Here is an 18,793-nt window from a genome sequence, read left to right on the forward strand (position 1 = left end):
CTGTCTTCAACAATTCCGGACTATACTCACACATCCCCACACTCATACAAAAATGTGCAAAATCCAGAGTGATTTAACCTTTACTTTATCAAAACTAAACATTTGATTTGCAATCAGCCAAGAAAAAAAATAGTAGTTCCTGACCTTAGCAACGCAATTCCTTCAAATCCAGATCATAGGACTTTGACATTAGTCAGCTTGGAGAAGAGGAACAGGGACCTGGTGCTGCTGGACACCTTGCTGAAAGCCACCTTTGTCCACCACTGGACAAGAGTCAAGGTAAGGGTGCCACTCAGCAGTGACCAGTGATCACACATTCAGCTGTCTATTTGAATTCTGCTCAAGAAAACAATCGTTGGCTTACTCAGCTTGAATGCTCCAAGTGCAACTGCTGCAACTGTGTGAACTGAAATGGGTGTTCCCTCATTCGCTCTGCTGAAAATTATTTTTAACATAGCTTAACTGACGTGTACCCATCTATGGCATACTGTTCTCCCAAAGCCTCTGTAGCTGGTCAATCCCCCAACTGAAAGAACTGCAGTTCTTTCCTTCTCCAGGAGTTGCAGAGAAAGTGTGGAAAAGGATGGGTAAAGCTTTCTTGCACTGATCAAGCAAACGTGAAATATTATTTTTTGAGAAGTTTTACAGCTGCTTTGAGCCTCCCAAGTTCTGACCTAAGCTGGTTCTGCAGTGCCTGTCATGGGAGTAGCTAAACTTTGGTTTAAGCAGGGTCTCCTTTCAGGAAACTGAGCAAGCAGCAGGGTTTCCACAGATGGAAACTGGAATGCTTCATGGTCCATGAGCTGTGAGATATTTGGGTGAACTGGTTCCTACTGGTTCTTCTGCTGCTGCCTCAAAATCATCTAGTTGCCTGCTGTGTTACTCACTTTCTGGCTGAAGGCATCAGCCCCTCTGTTGTGTCCTTACCTGCATCTCACCATCGTCTGTTGGAAGTTATTATCTTTTTTGATATGCTGTCTGAACTGCCTGGGCGGTTGCTTTCTAAGCTACTTTCAGTGTGCTGCCAACCAATCTGGAGGGGCAGGATCCTGCAGCAGGAGAGTGGTTGAAGATAGTAAGCTGTCCAGCTGGCTCAGTTGCTTTTGGAAGATGTGTGATCAAGCTGTAAATAGAACCATTTCCTGTTCTCTTCTTCCCAGACTTTATCTTGTTTATTCATATGAATGGTACCTGGGGAATAGCTGAGCCTGGCCTTGGTTTAAATTTGTCTGTAATTCAGCAGCATCATGTCATTACATTGGTGCAATACCAGATTTGGAAGGAATTCATGCGGATGACCTATTCTTGATAGCCCTTTAACTATGGCCACATGGAGCATGAGCCGCTTGTGGCCACACATTGCATGGTGAGGAGAACATGTTAATGTGCACTGCTGGGAAGACGTCAGAGCTCTCATCGCGGCTCATTTGATAGATGGTTTTACTCCACAAAATATAAGCTAGAGCAACCAGATAAAAACGTGTAGGGTGTTTCTTAGAGGTCTCCAGTGCCCAGGATAGGTGAACACCTTTTCTCTGCCTCCATCCTTCCAGAGACATTTAGGGACAGTGGGGTGGGGGTGGGAAGCACCAAGAAGCCTTGGGTTAAGCAGATGATGTGGAAGGACAACCCTTTACAGCAGTGGGTTCAGAATGCCTGCATGGGATATCCCACTCATTGTGGCTTTGAAAAACTGCTTTTGACTGTGCCAGTTCCCTACGTCACCCGTAACTCTTGTAGCATACAGTAAGCCTTAATCGCTAAGCCATACACTTTGTTAGCATCTCTCCTGCAAGGATCTCAAAATACTTAATACAGGGAAATATTTCTCTCAGTTTTTACCAAAAGGTTACCTAGAGCCAAAGGATAAAGTGATCTTCACAGGAATGCTTTCAGACCAAGCTTCCTGACTGCTTTTCCAGGAGCTGTTAAAGAATAGCACTTTCATCCATCAGTTGGATTTAGTTCTGATTCTTGTGGCCAATAAAATCTTTTCAGCTTCCCTCTCAGTGCATCATTGAGGGCTCTCCACTTTAGGATTTAGGGGGACACTTAACTCCATCACTTAACTCCATCACTTCTTCCATGGTTTAATCCCTTTGTGTTATCATTAGCCTCGGGCTGAGCAGGAAGAAAGTCTGAGCCACCCAGAGGTGAGGATTAAGCTTCACTAAATATTTAGCTAGGGCAACCTAAAGAACCAAAGGACAGCCATCACCTGCTTTGGGAGGCAGCAGTTGGGTTGTTAGATGTTTGGGGTTACTGGGGGGTGCCCCAGTGTTGAGGCACAAAGGGATGCTTTCTCTTCCAGGCAAAGTTGGAGACAGGGTTGGAAGCAGGCTGGTTGGTGTCCATGGGAGCATGAGGCATGAGGTAGCCTCTGGGCACTGTTTCCCATTTCATTAGCATATGACAGAAAATGTTTTTAAAGAAAACCTTTTGTATTTCACTGCCATTTAATAAAGCTGTAGAAAGGAAGAACAAGTCCAGCATCATGTTGGGGAGATGGGGTTAGCTGATAGCCACTCCAGCAATGAGCTTGGCTCAACACCCCCTAACAGCTTTACATGATCTCTGGGGCCCTAGGGTCTCCTGCAGCTGGGCCCATCTCAGCAGTACATCCCAGGTGATCATAGCAAAACACAACCTCACTTTCTAGGATTAAACTCCAGGATTTCCTTGCTCTTAAGCAAGCTTCAGCTCTCTGGAGTCAACAGCAACTTGGCCAGATCCTGCTTTCAATTACATACAGATGTAAAACACAGGGTAACGCAGTGCTCTGCTTTCCCCCCTGGGCTGAGCTGCTCCACTGGATGCTGTACCTTCCCCCACCCACTGGGAGGCCAGAGGGATCCCTTCAAAAGAGCGCAGTGACCCACTCCCCAGTGTTGCACTGGGACGTCACACGCCTCCATGCTGTCTGGCTCCTCCGTGGCTGGGAAGGGGTTTGGATGCGATTCATTCATTGCAATCAAAACCCAACAAGTACTGGAAGAAAGTTCAAATGTATGTGAAATAACTTGTCCAAAAAGCTGGCAAAGGCAGCTTATTTTTCCTGTCTTACAAGAAGTTATGCAATCAAGTGATTAATTACCCATGGCACGGCCTGAGGGGTGAAAGATTAATATTCCTGGAGACTGCTGCTGTTGACCTTGTGTTATACCCAGGATGGGAATAGTCTGAGCTTCCCAGCAGAATAAACCTTGCCCAATGGTGAGACTGTCTTCTCCATAGCTGAGTGTAGAGGTTAAAGTTCTATTTTTCTTCTTAATTCTGTCCCTCCAGCAGGAAATAGTACCATCAAAAGACTCCCTCCCATCTCAAAGATAAAAAGGAAGTTCAAGTTTCTTACAGTTCCAGGGCTCTACCTCACCCAGCTGCGGAAGTGAAGTGGGAGCCCAGCCTCTGACACAGGCACTGCTGGGAAATGGCTTAGCAGCACTGCATGTGTTAACTGGTGGGGCGCAAGCCATGACCCAGCGCCTGCTGCAGACAAAGCTGGAAACCATCTCAACTGGTTGCAGTTAGCCCCGGGACGGGCAAACCTCAAATTCAGCCACAACTTTAAACAGCGTTTCTTGCCTTCCTGCATTGAGTGCTCATTAACGCACATTGTAATATTGTTTCTTTCCCGGGGAAAGAACCATTTCCTGGGATGTGACAGAAATTAATCCTGTGTGCAGTTTCAGTGCTCATTCATTCATTCTGCTGATCATGTGCAGCTGAAGGGTGCCATGTTTCTGTGGCGTAGGAGGACATGCCTTCTCAAGCACATTGCTCACCCTACCTTGCTCTCTCTACACAAGCCCCATGATGTGCAGGAATCACTCTCTGCTGAAAATCCTGCAGCAGTTTGCTGTCAGCAATGTTAGCTTAGACCAAAAGTTATCTGGTATTTTTGTTAAAAGACTGCTTTTTAGTAGTTTCTAACTTTGCCAAATTAAGTGTTCACTTGAAGATGAAGTTATTTTCCAAGAGAATGATGCAGCAAACCATTAGTCATTTTAGTCATTGGATGCGCAAGTAATAATTTGTAGCTTTCCCTATATATAAAAACTTGCCCAGTTTGTTGTTAAGCCATTACAACCCTGTTCTTTGGAGTATGCCTTAGCATATCCTACCTCTTATGGCTGAATTTGTAGTGCAAATACTCTTCTAAGGAAACAAATGCCTATTATTTAATTTTAAAAAATACTTAGTATAAGAAGAGCTAGTAGAAGACTTGTACAATTCTTCTTTCTCAAGTTTAATGGTTTCCATCAAAGCCACTTGGCATGTGAAAGCTCCTAGTGAAGGAGAGAACAAGCCATAAGAAAGGAAACCAGGAAAAACAGGGCAGGGGGCAAGGGGTTACTTCATGTGCAATAAATAAAACCTCCCATAATCTTTGGTCTTGTGAAAAGGTCAATAGTACCAGTGCCAAATAACTCCTCACAGCAGGAAGACTGGGCAGCAGTGAGGTTGCTGGGGCCAGTGGGCACCTCTGAGCTGAAATGAATGGAAAGGATGAGGCTGCCGAAACAATGAGACATTGAACAGGGGCTGAGTGGATGGCTTGGAAATGGATGGTGTTAATAGCTTTCAAAAATGCTGTAACAGAACTGACTAGGGGCAAGGTGGAGCTCCAAGCTCCTCACATAATCAGTGGTGGCATCAGGGGTATGACTCGTGTCTCACCACCGGTCTGGAAAAGGTCTAGCACCTCATTTGCTCCTGGTCCTCTTGTTAGTCTTGGGTTCACATAATCACAGAGTAGCTGAGGTTGGAAGGTATCTCATGAGATCATATACTACACGTGCCCAGGTCAAGCAGGGTCATCTAGAGCAGGCCCAAAACCCTGACCCATCGGGGTTTGAGCATCTCCAAGAATGAAGACTCCACAACCTCTCTGGACAGCATGTGCCCGTGTACAATCACCCTCACAGCTAAAGAAAAAAATGCATTTCATGTTCAAATGGGATTTCTTTTCTTTCAGCTTGTGCTCGTGGTGTTTCTTCCTGCCACTGGGCATCACTGGGAGGAGTCTCTCTCCGTCTTCCTTTCCCCCCATCAGATATTTATACATGGTGATAAGATCCCCCTTGAGTCTTTTCCAAGCTGAGCAGTCCCAGCTCTCTCTGCCCCTCCTTGTATGACAGATGCTATGATCATCTTTGGGGGTCTTCATTGGACTTGTTCCAGTACATCCATGGTTTGTATTGAGGCACCCAGAACTGAATCCAGCTTACGAATGGTGGAACATCTCCCTCAGCTTGCTGGCAGTGTTCTTCCTAATGCAGCCCAGGATGCTCTCAGCATCTTTGCCATGAGGCCATATTGACTGTTTCATGGTCAGCTTATTGGACCTTAAAGTCATTTTCTGCAGAGCTGCTTTCCAGCTAGCTGGTCAGCCCCCAGTTCATATCAGTCTGTGAGGTTACTCCCCTATCCATTTCCCTATGAATAGTGTGAGATTCCTGATGACCCCTACCTCCAGCCCCTTGAAGTCCCTCTGAATGGCACCACAACCATCTGCTCTATAAATCATTCCTCCTATTTCTGTATCACTTGCCTACTTGTCAAGGGTGTCCTCAGTCCCATCTCCCAGGTCACTGATGAAGATGTTACACAGTGCTGGCCCTTGGGTGCACCACTAGCGACTGGTCTCCAGAGGGGCATCATGCTACTGATCACAATCCTGTCAGTTTAGCCAGCTTTCAAGCCACCTCACTGTCCATTTATGTCATCCATATTTCATCAGTTTGTCTATAAGATTGTTTCAGGAGACAGTGTCAAAAGCCTCATTAAAACTGGCATAAACAACACCCACTGCACACCCCTCATCCACGGAGCCACTCATCTTATTGTAGAAGGCTATCACAATGCCCAGGCATGATTTCAGCATATCAGATTCACCAGAGTGTGAGGTTTTGAGAAACTGGAGAAAGGGAACCGCACCTCTTCTCCCTCCGGCCTTGGTTTTCATAATAGTTGGAGGGAAACTGGTGTTTTAGCTTTTGTTGTAACTAAGAATGCCTGTCTCCCTTCTGAGGAGTTATGTAGGAAAGGCAGAATTTACTGTAAAAGCTTAGTTACGTGTGCTAGAATTTTAGTCTCTGCTTTGGCATGGACTTAGAAAAATAATAATCACTTAAAAATAAACCTAGCTATTGTATTTAACCTTGCCCCATGCAGCCAGGGATATTTTGTGAGACGTTCCAGCTATCCACTGATTCTTTTCGACAAAGCTTCCCTTCAGGAAACAAAATAAATTAATGATACAAACAGGAAGCAGCTGTCTTTTCCTAAATAATAATTAAAATGGGTCCCCTTAGCAGAAAGGGGAATAAAGGGGAGGGAAAGGACCCAAAATATTGTCGGTTTAATTTTGACCAGCCTGCAGAGGACAGGCTTAGAATAGCAACACAACCTGCAAGGCTAGGAGGACTTACCTTCTTATGAGCCATTTTTAAGATTTAAAAACACAGAGTAAGGTCTGTGTGAGGGGCGGATGAGCAAGACAAAGGAATGGTGCTCTCCCAAGGCACACAATCTCTCCTCCTTTGGTAGTATTCATATGGAGAGAGACATTAATCATCGCAATCATTGATGCTGCTCTTCATTGCCTTTCATCTGCTATCAGCAATCACTAGGAAATTCCAGGATGTTCCTGGTGGTTGTTTTTCTGTGGGTTTTCTTTTTTTTGTTTTGTTTTGTGGTTTTTGGTTGGTTTTTTTTTTTTTTTTTTGTGGTGTGGGGGGGGTTTTGTTGGGTTTTGATTTGTTTTGTTTTGTTTTTTGACCCGGACTGTTGGCTTGACATAGTTCCTTGAAATTCCACTTTAAAAAGGAAGGACAGGAGAATCAGAAACTCTGGGCTCCTTCCAGCCAGCTGGGAGGAGGAGGTGGTGGCAATGAGCATGGTACCACAGAGGGGCTCCTGCTGCGGACCCAGAGCTTAAGGCTTTCAGAGAGAACTTTCCTCTGTGGGCTTAGCTGAGCCTGTGGGTGGCCACAAAAACATATTAGTTAGAGGCAAGGAAACTAGTGGAGCAGCACAAGAGATAGGAGTTTTTATCTTTTATTATGACAGGGTGAAGCAGTAAGTTGATGCAGCATAGCAGTGCACTGGGGAAGGTGCATTTCTTAACTGCAGAAGATAACACTTTATTAAGAATAAGGTTTGAGTTTGTTAGTCCCAGAAGACAATGTCGATACATAACTGTACAACACGGCCCTGAGAGAAGACTTGGGGTGCACCTTTAGTTGGTGCTCTGCAGGTGGTACTGGGTGACTTGTGGCACTAATCATAACAGGAGCAGCTTAATGGAATTTTTTATAACTGCAACCAGAGAACCAAAGCAGAAAAACCTGTGCCATAAACCCAGTAGGTTAACCAGTGCCACCTCCCAAAATACAGAGCTGGTGGGATAACTGAGGTTTATCCCACCCCAAAAAATGAGGTTTTATTTATAAGATTTCAAGACTCTGCTTGGCAAGAAAAGAGCCTTCTGTCCACTTCCAGACATGTTACTGATTGCTGAATATGGCAGGGGTTTACAGGTAAAAAAGGAGATGGAGGGAAAAAAAATGGTGAAAAGCCTTATGACTCCTTCTGGTATTTGAAGATATTGTCAGACCACCAGTTTCTACATCCTTTGAGATGTAGGAACTACAGAAAGACCTCATGCAGTAGAGTCTTGTCTATGAATCAGAGTTGGCACCAATTTTGACTGAAAATCTTCTAAAACCGGTTGCTTTTAAGATGTGAAGGCAATCTTAAGGTGGACCGGAAGATGATTTTGACACCATCCCTTTACTCTGACAACCCTATTACCTACACATTTCTTCTATCTTTTTCTCATTATATTGCATGCTACAAGTGCACATTGGTATCCTCTGAATGAAGCAAGCAATAATACATGTTCATTTTTAACTGGGCACTTTAGTCTCCTGCCAGTCCTATATCTGTAAAACTAAAGGGACAGAGCTAATCTCATGGTAAAACTGCAAACACTTCTTTTAGCAGGACAGAGCTTAAAAGTGTAAGGAAGCTCAGTCAGATTGTTCAAGATGCTTAGCAGCCTTCACCAGGTGGCATGGAAAACTTCTCCAAAACTCAAGTTTATCTTCAGTTACCTTCGGATAAAGATGGTGTCTTCATAGGCACCGTGGAAATTCCCACCCATATTGCCTCCGTGAGAGGGAAACTTGTTATGGGTCTCTGAAGAAAAACGTAACATTCCAACATGAGGATTTTGTGATTCCCTACTGGAAGTACAGTTTTGTCCTGGCTTCATTTGCCTGTTCTCACCCAGGATCTCTGCTGTAATATCCATTAGTAGATAAGATGTAGGGTCTGCATCTTTCCTGCCATGAGGCACAATAAAAGGGTAACATGAGCCAGGGTGTTCTCCTTCAGATGCTCAGAGGGAAGTCAGGAGAGTTGATGGGGCCAGCACAGCTATTAAGGCAGCAAACTTCAAGGACGACAAATGAAAGAGTTAATATTTCTCCAGTGGTACAGAAATACCTTCATGGGGTCCCAAGAAGCTGAGCAGATAACAGCGTGGACATCACCTTGGGATGCATGCACTTGCATGCAATCAGTGGGGTTGCTTTTAATGGTAAACTTTAAAAATTTTGGAGAAAACATGTTTTATTGAATGTTTAGACTCACCAAGCACACACAGAAAGAAGGATTAAAAAGGAGACATGTCATTTGAGGCCCCTTGGCTCCCGACAGTACTCATGCCCTCATTTTTAGTTCAAACTAAATTAATCTATTAAGGTACAGGAAACCTAATTTCACTCGGGCTCTTCTCAGGCAGACCCTGGAATACCAAAAAAGGCAGCTAGTTTTATATCACAATGTACAATTCAAGGGAAGTGAGAGGTATTATTCATGTGGGTGTGACCTGATGGCCATGCTGATTCACTCTTCCACTCCAAAGCCCTCCCTGTCCTTCCTAAGCCCTGCAGCACTCAGGGCTGCCTTTACAAGGGTCCTTATTTGGTGAAGAGGGCTACATATTTTGGCCTACCCTCTTTCCTCTCCGTTACAAGTTATTGTTGTGGAAATGGTTCACAGAGGGGTGTTTTGGTTGTTTGGATTTTTCTTTTCTTAAAGATTAGGCTCTCTATGGCTAAGAATAACTCCTGCCATTATGTGAGCAACAGCAAAAAGTAAAAAGTGTATGAACAATGTGAATGCTACTGGAGGCAGAAATCCCACTCCACCCATCACAAGAGCAGTCCACTAACCAGAGATCTCTGGGTGGCACTTGGCTAATTCTGAAGCTCTCCCTCACGCGGGATCCACAGTTGGTGTGACAAAAGGGGTAGCAAAGTTAGGGCAATTGATGTGCGTCATGTAATCCCTGCAGTACTGCAAACATGCTGACAATCAGATATCATCAACCCCAGCGAGTTTTGAACTGCGATAGAGCTAGATTTTCTGTTTCCACAACAGATGGCTTGCTATGAAGCCCCCAAAATCTTGAACTGATGTATTTATCTCAGAAGATAGCTTTCAGTGTAGCTTGCTTTGCCTTCTAGTTGTTTCAAAGAAACGACAGGATCTGTGGGCTCCAGGTATATATCCTTTCTCCATTGATTTTTTTGTCTGCTTTCCAAACTATTTTTTCCTAATTCCCTGTCAGGGGTCCCTGCCATCCTGATTGCTCCTGGTTTGCAGCAGTTTCTCAAAGAGACCTAGGACAGAAGACCTCAAAGGAGCAACTGGGAAGATGTGAAGGGAAGGCTAACAAGGCTGCTCAGTTTTTATTCAAAGACTTATCTTTCAAATACTGTTTTTCAGGGAAGAGAGGGCTGAGAAAGGCTCTGACTGTTGTAGCTACAAATAAAGTCTTCAAAACATATCCCAAGTAGGATGAATAGAGTCCCAGAGCAGTTCATCTAAGACATGCACTGTGTTGGCAGCTTCAGCATGTTTTAACACAGATGCCAAAAAGGACTTAATTTCCATAGCCAAACTTGGAACAAAGTGGGCTAACTGGTGACCAGAGCAAAATTATAATTTATTGCAAACTGTTGAGTTCACAACAGTTTTGACATTGTTTGTTGAGATAGCAACAGGTGGGACAACAAGGAGGAAAGAGGAGTAGCAATGTCCAACATCAATATTATTGCCAGACACTTGATAACATCAAACCCCAGAGTGATGGCCTTCTTGGGGATGATGCATATGGCAGGCATCACAAACCTTCAGTTATTCAACAGATTTGTCTACCAGCAGGCACGATCTTATAAGCTGCTCTGTCAACTGCAGCCTGGAAAAAGGTGTGTGTGGTGCCTGAACTGCAGTGAATGTAGAGTAGATGAGGATGCTTGAAGACGGTGACCTTTGGGAAGTAACCATGCAACATGATAAAGTCATCTTTCATGAATATGTAGGTACATAAGGACATAAAAAAGGATCCACCAGATCAGACCAGAGGTCTGTCTAACCTAACATCTGGACTCCAACAGAGCCCATGAGTGGAAGCCTAGGGAGAAGTGAGAACAAGGGCAAACATATGCAATTGTTCCCCTCAGTTCTCCCCCAGCCTCCAACTATTTTCAGTTCAGGAACTTCCTGAGCCAGATACAGTTTCTATGTATTCAGTAACTCTCAATGGATTTCTTTTCCGTGAACTCTCCTTGAATCCATATAAACTTCTTATTTCCACAACATCCTTTGGTAAGAAGATCCACTTCAACCTGTTGCATGAAGAGCTATCTCCTTCTGTCTGGTTTTCAGCCTGCTCTTATTAACTTCATGTAAATCTGCTTGCTCTTGTACAGGAAGACAGCAAAGCCTACCCCATTCCGGCTCCCATGCCACTCACAAGCTCAGAAAACTCTCTCATATACCTTCCAGTCATTTCTTTTTCTACCTGAAGATACCTGTTTGAGTTGAGAAGAAAACTAATCCATAAGCTGGAATTTATTAAGGACTTGGGCTATTTTTATATACGGCCTCACTTGTCCTCAGACTCCAAAGGGTCTTGCTGCATCTTGCAGTTGTGAACGAAAACCTCCAGCTTGCTCAGAGCTTGAGCTCCAGCTCTAATGCTGTAAGTTTCATGTGTTGGCAGAACTATGGGGATATAATTAATAGCCTGCACTAAATTCCAGGGAGGAACAGTTCCTAACAGTTCTGTACGGGTGCATGAGCCATTACCAGAAGCATCTTCACCCTCCCAACCTCCCTTACACCTCCTCAACTTTGCCAGTAACCTATGTTCCCAGATTTACCTCCAGGGGTCTTGTGATGTTATTCACGCATACAAACTGCACTTTGTAGACAAATTTACAAAGTTTCTGGCAGTGAGCAGCATCTTAGCCTTTTCTCTCATTGTGCTCGCATGTAAATCTATTGTAAGTGCCCAAGGAAACCAATACCTGCATAAACGTTGTTGAGTACGTACCAAAAGCATAGCATGCTATCTTCTCTGTGTGTGTGTGTGTGTCTGTGTGTCACAGTGATCTCTGAGCACGTCATCTAAAATAACCCCATGCATAAAACCAGGAATAGAAAGGGAGGAAGGATGCATTTTATGTAAATGTAGTCAGAAAGTCTGCAAGATAAATTGCTTGAAGTGGTTCTAAAGATGAAGAAATATGACTCACTTCCAGAGGGAACTGTTTTTGCTGGACTGGGCTGAGGGAGGTATTGTGTGTTAGGCAAGTACATGATTGCCATTAGGGTTTTACTGACATACGTGTGGATGGGTTGAACATCCAGTAAACAGTATGTTGGGCATTCAGAGCGGATGTTCTTCATGAACACTGAAGGAGCTCTTCAAGCAGAGGATGCACCTGTATTTCTGCAGTGCGGATATTTACACATAGCTTTTGCAACCAGTGTCAGTACCATAAGGATGCTTGCCATGCTCTTGACAGAAAAACGTCTATGGGCACCTTTGTCCAGGCAAGTAGGAACTACTTGACTGGTTTGGAGCAGTGGTGCATTTAATTAAACACTCCACTTCCAGGAAACCAGTAGCAACACTGCAGAGGACAAGGTAAAAGTGCTCAGTGTGGGCTGCAGTGCCCTAGCAAGCTGCCAGCAGAAGTCTCCTCTGCCCCAGGGCTATCAGCACTCAGCTCCTCTGAAGCATGAGGGTTTAGTGATGTTTATCAACATTTCCCCTGTGAAATGCAGCTATGCGTACCCTTATTCATCAGAGCGATAGCCGTTCTTTTCCCAGTGTTTTTCTTTCACTAACTCCTTGCAGCAACTAGCAATTCCACTGAATTAATCTGTGTCTGTTGACGACATCAGATATTTTATTTCAGACCGTCTTTTCTCTCCATGCGTTATTGCCTGCTGAAACTAGGGCCGCTGTTGCATGTAGGAGAGCTGAGGGATGCCTTCCATATGCAGCTCCATGGCATGTCCCAGCCCCACCATGCCAATGGGACAGCAGTGGCAAGTCCCTCCCCCTTAGCCAGACATGTAGTTCTGGTAGCATAAGCCTACTAGAAGCGTATTGTGGCTCGGGTGTGTTTCTGAGCAGGACCCAGCTATCATTCATCAACAGTTGCATTGCAGCAGTCCTGATTCTGAATTTTCCAAAGCCCTGCTCCCATCCACATCCATTGAGGACAGGAATGCAAGTTCACCCGGAAACCACCTTTCCCTTTCCACCCGTGCATTTCTGAGCGGGTTTGGTATTTCCCATCTCTAGATACCACATTTTTTCCACTGACTCTGCAGGCAGTGCCAGGACTTTCAGTGAGAGCCTAAATCTGTCAGCGCACCAGGAAGCGCAGGAAGCCAGACACCGAAACTTCCCATCCCATTTTCAACAGAGGGGTCAGTGCCGTCTCTGCCCTGCAACGCAACGACCAATTTACCGTCATCCTTTCACTGCTGGGACAGGAAAGTGCTTGCAGACAGGCTCCATCCCTGGCGGCCCCAGCCCTCTGCAGAGATCCCTGCCTGGATGCGGGGGTACCCACTGAGGTGTAAGTGCTGCCTCTCTGCAGCCAGGGGCTTTTCCTTTCCCTCTGCTCCTCTTCCTCCAAAGACGACGGGTGAGCCAGGCTCGCTTGCACATGCTGGGGCTGGTGGCAGGGTGGCACAAAGCCTGCATTGTGCATGCTGGCTGCCCTGAAAGGCAATCTGATTGTCTTCCCTGGCTCAGAACAACAATTTGCTGGCAGTCAGTCTTGTGCCATTATATAACTGGAGATAGTCCGACTTGTAAACGGATCTCCAGAACGTGTCTCTCTTCCCTTATTTTGAAGAAACAATAAGCTTAGAGCTGGCTGACACCTTGACACTGTTTGCAAGGGTATGAACAGAGCCTTTGCAGGGAGGAATTTACACAGGGCATCACCTCCTCTTTGTGCATGGTAATGGGAAGTCAGCAAGGGAATCCCAGGAAAGGCAGAGACGACAAACTTGGGCTCCTTCAGCTGCGCATCATGATGCATAACAAGCTTTCCTCCACCTGAGAGAGGAGCTCTACAGAGAAGGCTTTCCAGCAATAAGCCTGGAGGAGCCCAGACGGTTAAAGAGAGGGAATTTGATTTCCATGTTCACTTTGCCTCTTGCCGCTGCCCAGACCTACCTAGTTTACACCAGTTTACAAGCTGGTGAGGCAAAGGCAAAAGTTGTCCTCCTCAACTTCCATCCCTGAGGGAGTGCATATGCATGCATGACTTTCAGGCTGGTGAGGGATGCCCAAAGGCACTTTCTCCCAACACCTGCAAGAACTGAAGGTGAAGGCATTATATTGTCATGGTCATCTGTGCTCCTCAAGCTCCTCAGGATTTCCTCCCCAATCTGGGTGCTCTCACTGGGGCTTGTGATCTTCTTGGGAAAGAAAAGAAACTACTCTTCTGAGCTTCATCTTTCTACGCTTCTGCAAATGGTAACATCAATGGACAAACTGTTTCTCATTGACTGCAAGGGATAATTTAATCTTCATGTTAACTTCAGTACAGGGCTCCCCAGACAGCTGTTTTGCTGCCTGAGTGTGAAACAGGGAGCAAGAATGGGTCAACAAAAGGAGAAATGATTTGTTTGGCTGGAATTTCCCTCTGGTTTTTAAATACCAATTTGTAAATACCAATGAGGTTGAGAGGAAAGAGCTTCTAGAGCCTGGTCAGAGCCTGCCTGAAGGCAAGTGTCTGCAGTGCTAACCTCTCTGCACAAGCACTGAACCTAAATATCCCAGAACCAGAAAAAGACTATCTTGTTCAAGTCCTCCCCTTACCATACCTTTGCTCTCGATCCTAAGCCTGCCTTTTCTGTTCCTCTTTTCTGTCTCACTTTCCCTGGGCCTCCAAAGCTCTGGGCACTGCATCTCTCCCCCAGAAAGAGGGTAGAAAAATACTGGGAGGTTGCTGCTCTATTATAACTTGGCAGCTGCTAGCTCTGCGCGTCCATCTTCCTCTGCTCCTCTCTCCCCCACTGTTAGATTCGATTTCATAAATAAATACCCTGCGTATTGACGTCAGCGTAGGCCTTGAGAAATAATACTCCTGCCGCTTTCTTTGCTAAGCATGGGGAACAGAGGGGAGCGGGAGGAGGAACAGAAGCAACAACGTCTTGGAAGATGAAGTCTTAATATTCTCTTAATTGCCTCCCTCCCTTTGCAGCTATGCACCAGCTGTGAAGAAAACAAAGATTACCATTAACAGTGTGCCCTTCTGGCTTGAGATGGGAAAACCAAGCATCCAAAATTCCGGTTCCTGGTGATTTTTTAAATTTTTTAAATTTTTTTGGGGGGGATGATGGGGAGATACTTTGTCCTAGAAGTTGGAGGGGCACCGTCAGAGGTCCCTGTTCTTCTCACATGGAGCTTAAGAAAATTGGATCCAAAATGCTGGCTGAGCTTGGAATAGCACCTTGGTGAAATGAAGGATATGGCTCCTTCACCTATGGAGAGAAGACAAAAGACAGGGCTGACATTAGAACAGATATCATCAGGATGGCTTCATCTGGTCGTCAGGAGATGGTTTCTAGCCACCAGATGTGATAAGACACCATTGATCTGCCAGTAGAGGCAATAAGACAAGAAACCTGGGTGCTTTGGGGAAGATCTCTATTATTATATTATTAATTTCTTTAATAATATTTGTTTCCAATAACAAGCTTTGTAGCAAGATCCCCAGGTCTTGACTGCCTTCCTAAATCAGTTCCTTTCATGTCTGACACAGCTGAAACTTGTGGTCTTTTACAGCATGGCCTTCGTCTAATCAAACTGGTAGGAGCACAGGGAGGCACAGAGATTGTCCCAGCACTTCTCCCATGGAAAAGCATGAATATACTTTGCTTTATTATTTCATCTCACTGTCCCAGATTGTGAGCTCTGCTCTTCCTAAAGCTGGCCAGCAAAGAAGCACAAACATATTCATGAACTAGATGTGAGAGCTCTGAAAATCAGTACAAGCCGAATTGCCGAATTTATCTCTAGTAATTTTATGAAGTGAAATAGGTGATCTCTTGCTGGTGACAGGGTGTAAGTTCAGCCCATGTCTCTTGCTGCTGTCTGTCAATTACTCAGATATTTTGAATAGTGTCTTTTTTTCATCTGAAACTGTGTTATGCTTGATTCTTTCCAGCTAATGCTGCTTGCCATGTTGCTCTTTGGAGAGCATACATGGGAACTGATGCTCTACAGTGGATTGCTCACCTCCAGTCACTGCTGCACGCTCTGCCTGTCCTGGAAACCCAAACCCAGGGCTGCAAACAGCCAGATTAAGACAAGAAGAGCCCGTTTTGAGTGTCAAGTTTGACCTTCCATGCTGCCCAAGCCAAAAACTGCTCTAGTTCAGAAATTCCCTGCCTTCAGGCTACTGCTTGCTCCTGAGCCAGAGCCTGGCAGGTTCGAAACCTCAGCTTTCAGTCCACTGCTGGATAGAAGATAGAAGAAGAAGATAAGGGAAGAGGCTCTGACAGGGCTCTCTGCAAATGCTGACATGACTCGAACGAACGTTCCTTGGGACATGCACAGCTGGGAGCGTAGCAGTGAAGCGGGCCAAGATTCCTGCGAGGATGTGTGCCTTTCTTCAATGTTGAAGTTGTGTCTCCCACAGCACACTGCTCACTGACAGAGCACCCTCAGTGCCCTAAAGGGATGAGAGCCACTCCCAGCCCCTCAGTGGCAATGACAGACAGGACATGGGGTCTGTTTGTCTTTGCAAACTGGGGCTCCCCCATTGCCTGCACCAGGAGCTGTGGAATTGCTGTGCTATTCCATCCTCAGGGTGTTTTACAGCTCTCTTGCTCTTAAAGTGGGGGAAAAAAAAAAGATACCAGATGTCAGAAGGTTGTTATAGCTGCTTTGCTTTATTGATAGATACTGCATTACAAATGAGAAGTGCAATACATGCAAAAACCATCTGAGTCTTGTCTACTGTTGAGTGTACGCAAGTGAAATAATCCCTGATACATTAATACCTTTCCCAGGCCTCCCCGCAGCCATGCAAACATCAGTGGACAATAATACATGCAACAAGGGAATCAGGTATATTTTAAAGAATAACAAACATGGTTCTTCCCTTCATTTAGTGCAGGTACATCACTGAAAAAACAATGTTTGGAGAGCAGGTGGAATGAAAGGGATGAAGCTGCTATGAGATCCCGAGACACAGGAACCAATTTGGAGGCTCAGTCCATACTGATGGCACCAGCATGACTAGCTGAAAGCTGTGAAAAGAGCTCAGCTGCTTTCTGGAATAATAAAATAAAATAAAATAAAATAAAATAAAATAAAATAAAATAAAATAAAATAAAATAAAATAAAATAAAATAAAATAAAATAAAATAAAATAAAATAAAATAAAATAAAATAAAACAAAACAAAATGGATTTGAAAAAACGCTAAAAAATACTGTAGAAGGTGAAAAGAAGGGAATGATGTGCACTGGTTGGTGGAGTTTTTCCACCTGTATCTGCCTGTATCCAGAGACACCGACTTACAGATCTTGGAAAGACTGTCCACTTCATTACAGCAAGTTGCACTTTCCCTCTTTCCCGGTATCCCTGTGTTTATCATACTGGGAAAATGCCCTCTGAAGAGATGCTTTATGACAAAAAATTTGGCCTTTGGTCCCTGCAGAGCTACATGACAGTACTGAGACCCAGGGACCAGATCTAAGGCTGGGCTAGGGGCTGGCTTTCACAGTCTTTTCTGGGACTCTTAGGCATCATTTTAGGACTTCTCTGCTGAAATTACCCTTTGCCTCCCCACCTTCTTGCATGTCAGAAGAACAGCATGTGGAAGTCCTTGGACCAGCTGGGCTGATTGTGGAAGTGTGTTGAGTGTCCAGACCTTCCAGGTGTCCCTCCCCAGGGATCGCTGCTGGCCACTGCTGCAGCCTCCCGTGCTTCTGAGACCTAGCAGCTAAGCAGTTGGAGCTGTATCTGTGTGTAGGGGCATCATAAGAAAGATCAGAGTCAATTCTGCCCAGCCATCTGAGCAAACACGCTATCTTGGGCTTGTTCTCAAGCCTGCAGTCTGAGATTTTCAGGCTAAGACCCTGATTTATCTGCCGACCTGCGAAGAGGTTTTGCAGGCAACAGGATAAACTTGAGCTGAAGCCAAGGTCCAGTTTCACCCCATTTTCCACCAACTGGCCAGGACTAGGCTCAGAGGTCCCTGTGGCTGCTTTAGTCTTTCCTTGCAAGTGAAGGCAGTTCCTGCCAAACCAAAAGGCAGGATGTCATACTTTGAACAGTCTCCTGGTATCAAAACAGAAATTAGTTGCTCTGATCTGGCCCCATGGTGACCCACAAGAGGATAAGAGAGAAAGCAGTGTTAAAGATGAGCTGTGCTTGGAAACAGCATCATCACCCTTATGGTGCTTCCAGCATTGCTGCTTTGCTCCTTGGGGTATGCAGGCAAGAGATTTAGCTGAAGTTTTGCTTGGTTTTATCATCTCTAAATGTCCCCCATGGTAGCGGTTTACACAGCAAAGAAGGCTTCCAAAGGCAAAATTTCCAGCAGTGGCTACCAGAAGCTGTGATGAATTCAGTCCTCACCCTTCACAGGGGCACCTTTCAGTGCAAAGAAAACCAGATGTCTGCAGCAGGTGACAGGACAGGGACAGGAAGGCAGTCCTTTCTCCACCTGCAATGAAACACATGTCCAAAGGAAGAAGCCAGCCCTGCATCCGTGCAAAAACCCCCTGACCAGCCACAAAAATTCCAAATTCTGAGAAAAAAAGATTGTTTTGCTTACTGTGATATTTTTAAAGGAAACTGGTGCAAAACATTTAAGTGCCTAAATCAGCAACTCCACTTTTGAGGTGGAAAAGTCATCTGGGGCAGGAGGTTGGGCTTGGTGAAGTCCTTACTCATGTCCCTTACCCCATAGTGACATTTGGGGTCTTGACCATGCCAGATGGACTGTCCCGATTTGGGGGATTAGGGATGCTTGGGCACTGTTTTGCTTATCAGTTTTTCTACTACCAGCCTGGAACTGTAGTATTTTACCTCCTATTTGTGCATGATGGTTGCATGTGATAAAAGGCAGCACATGAGTGTCCCCGAAAACTTAAGAGAGGCTTATATTGACCCCAAGAAACCAGAGAAGCACTGTGTACTGTGAAACCCAACTAGATACAACATTTTCTTTTCTTTTATTTGTCTTTGGCACATCTTCAGCTCCTGTCCAGCTTTAGGGAAGAGCCCAAACCAGTAAAAGCTAAGCAAATACCAACAACCACTGGGAAACACCCCCCAAATCTGACCAAGAATCACCAAGCGCTTATTTATCTCAGTGGGTTCAGAGGGACATCTGCTATGGGATTGAGGTTTCATGGCTGTTTTTGAGGGCACATCACCCTTTGTC

At 45.1% G+C, this 18,793-nt stretch overlaps 1 long non-coding RNA gene across 1 annotated transcript in view; it reads left to right on the forward strand.

The window, feature by feature from the left end:
- The window catches only part of LOC136016096 (uncharacterized), a 45,471-nt gene extending 28,849 nt beyond the window's left edge, over positions 1 to 16,622 (forward strand). The window contains exon 4 of the long non-coding RNA XR_010613494.1: positions 16,510 to 16,622. This is a non-coding gene — a long non-coding RNA (uncharacterized LOC136016096). The remainder of the gene's footprint in view (positions 1 to 16,509) is intronic.
- Positions 16,623 to 18,793: the final 2,171 nt, after the last annotated feature.

Source organism: Lathamus discolor, chromosome 6 (genome assembly GCF_037157495.1).
Source record: "Lathamus discolor isolate bLatDis1 chromosome 6, bLatDis1.hap1, whole genome shotgun sequence".
NCBI lineage: Eukaryota > Metazoa > Chordata > Aves > Psittaciformes > Psittacidae > Lathamus > Lathamus discolor.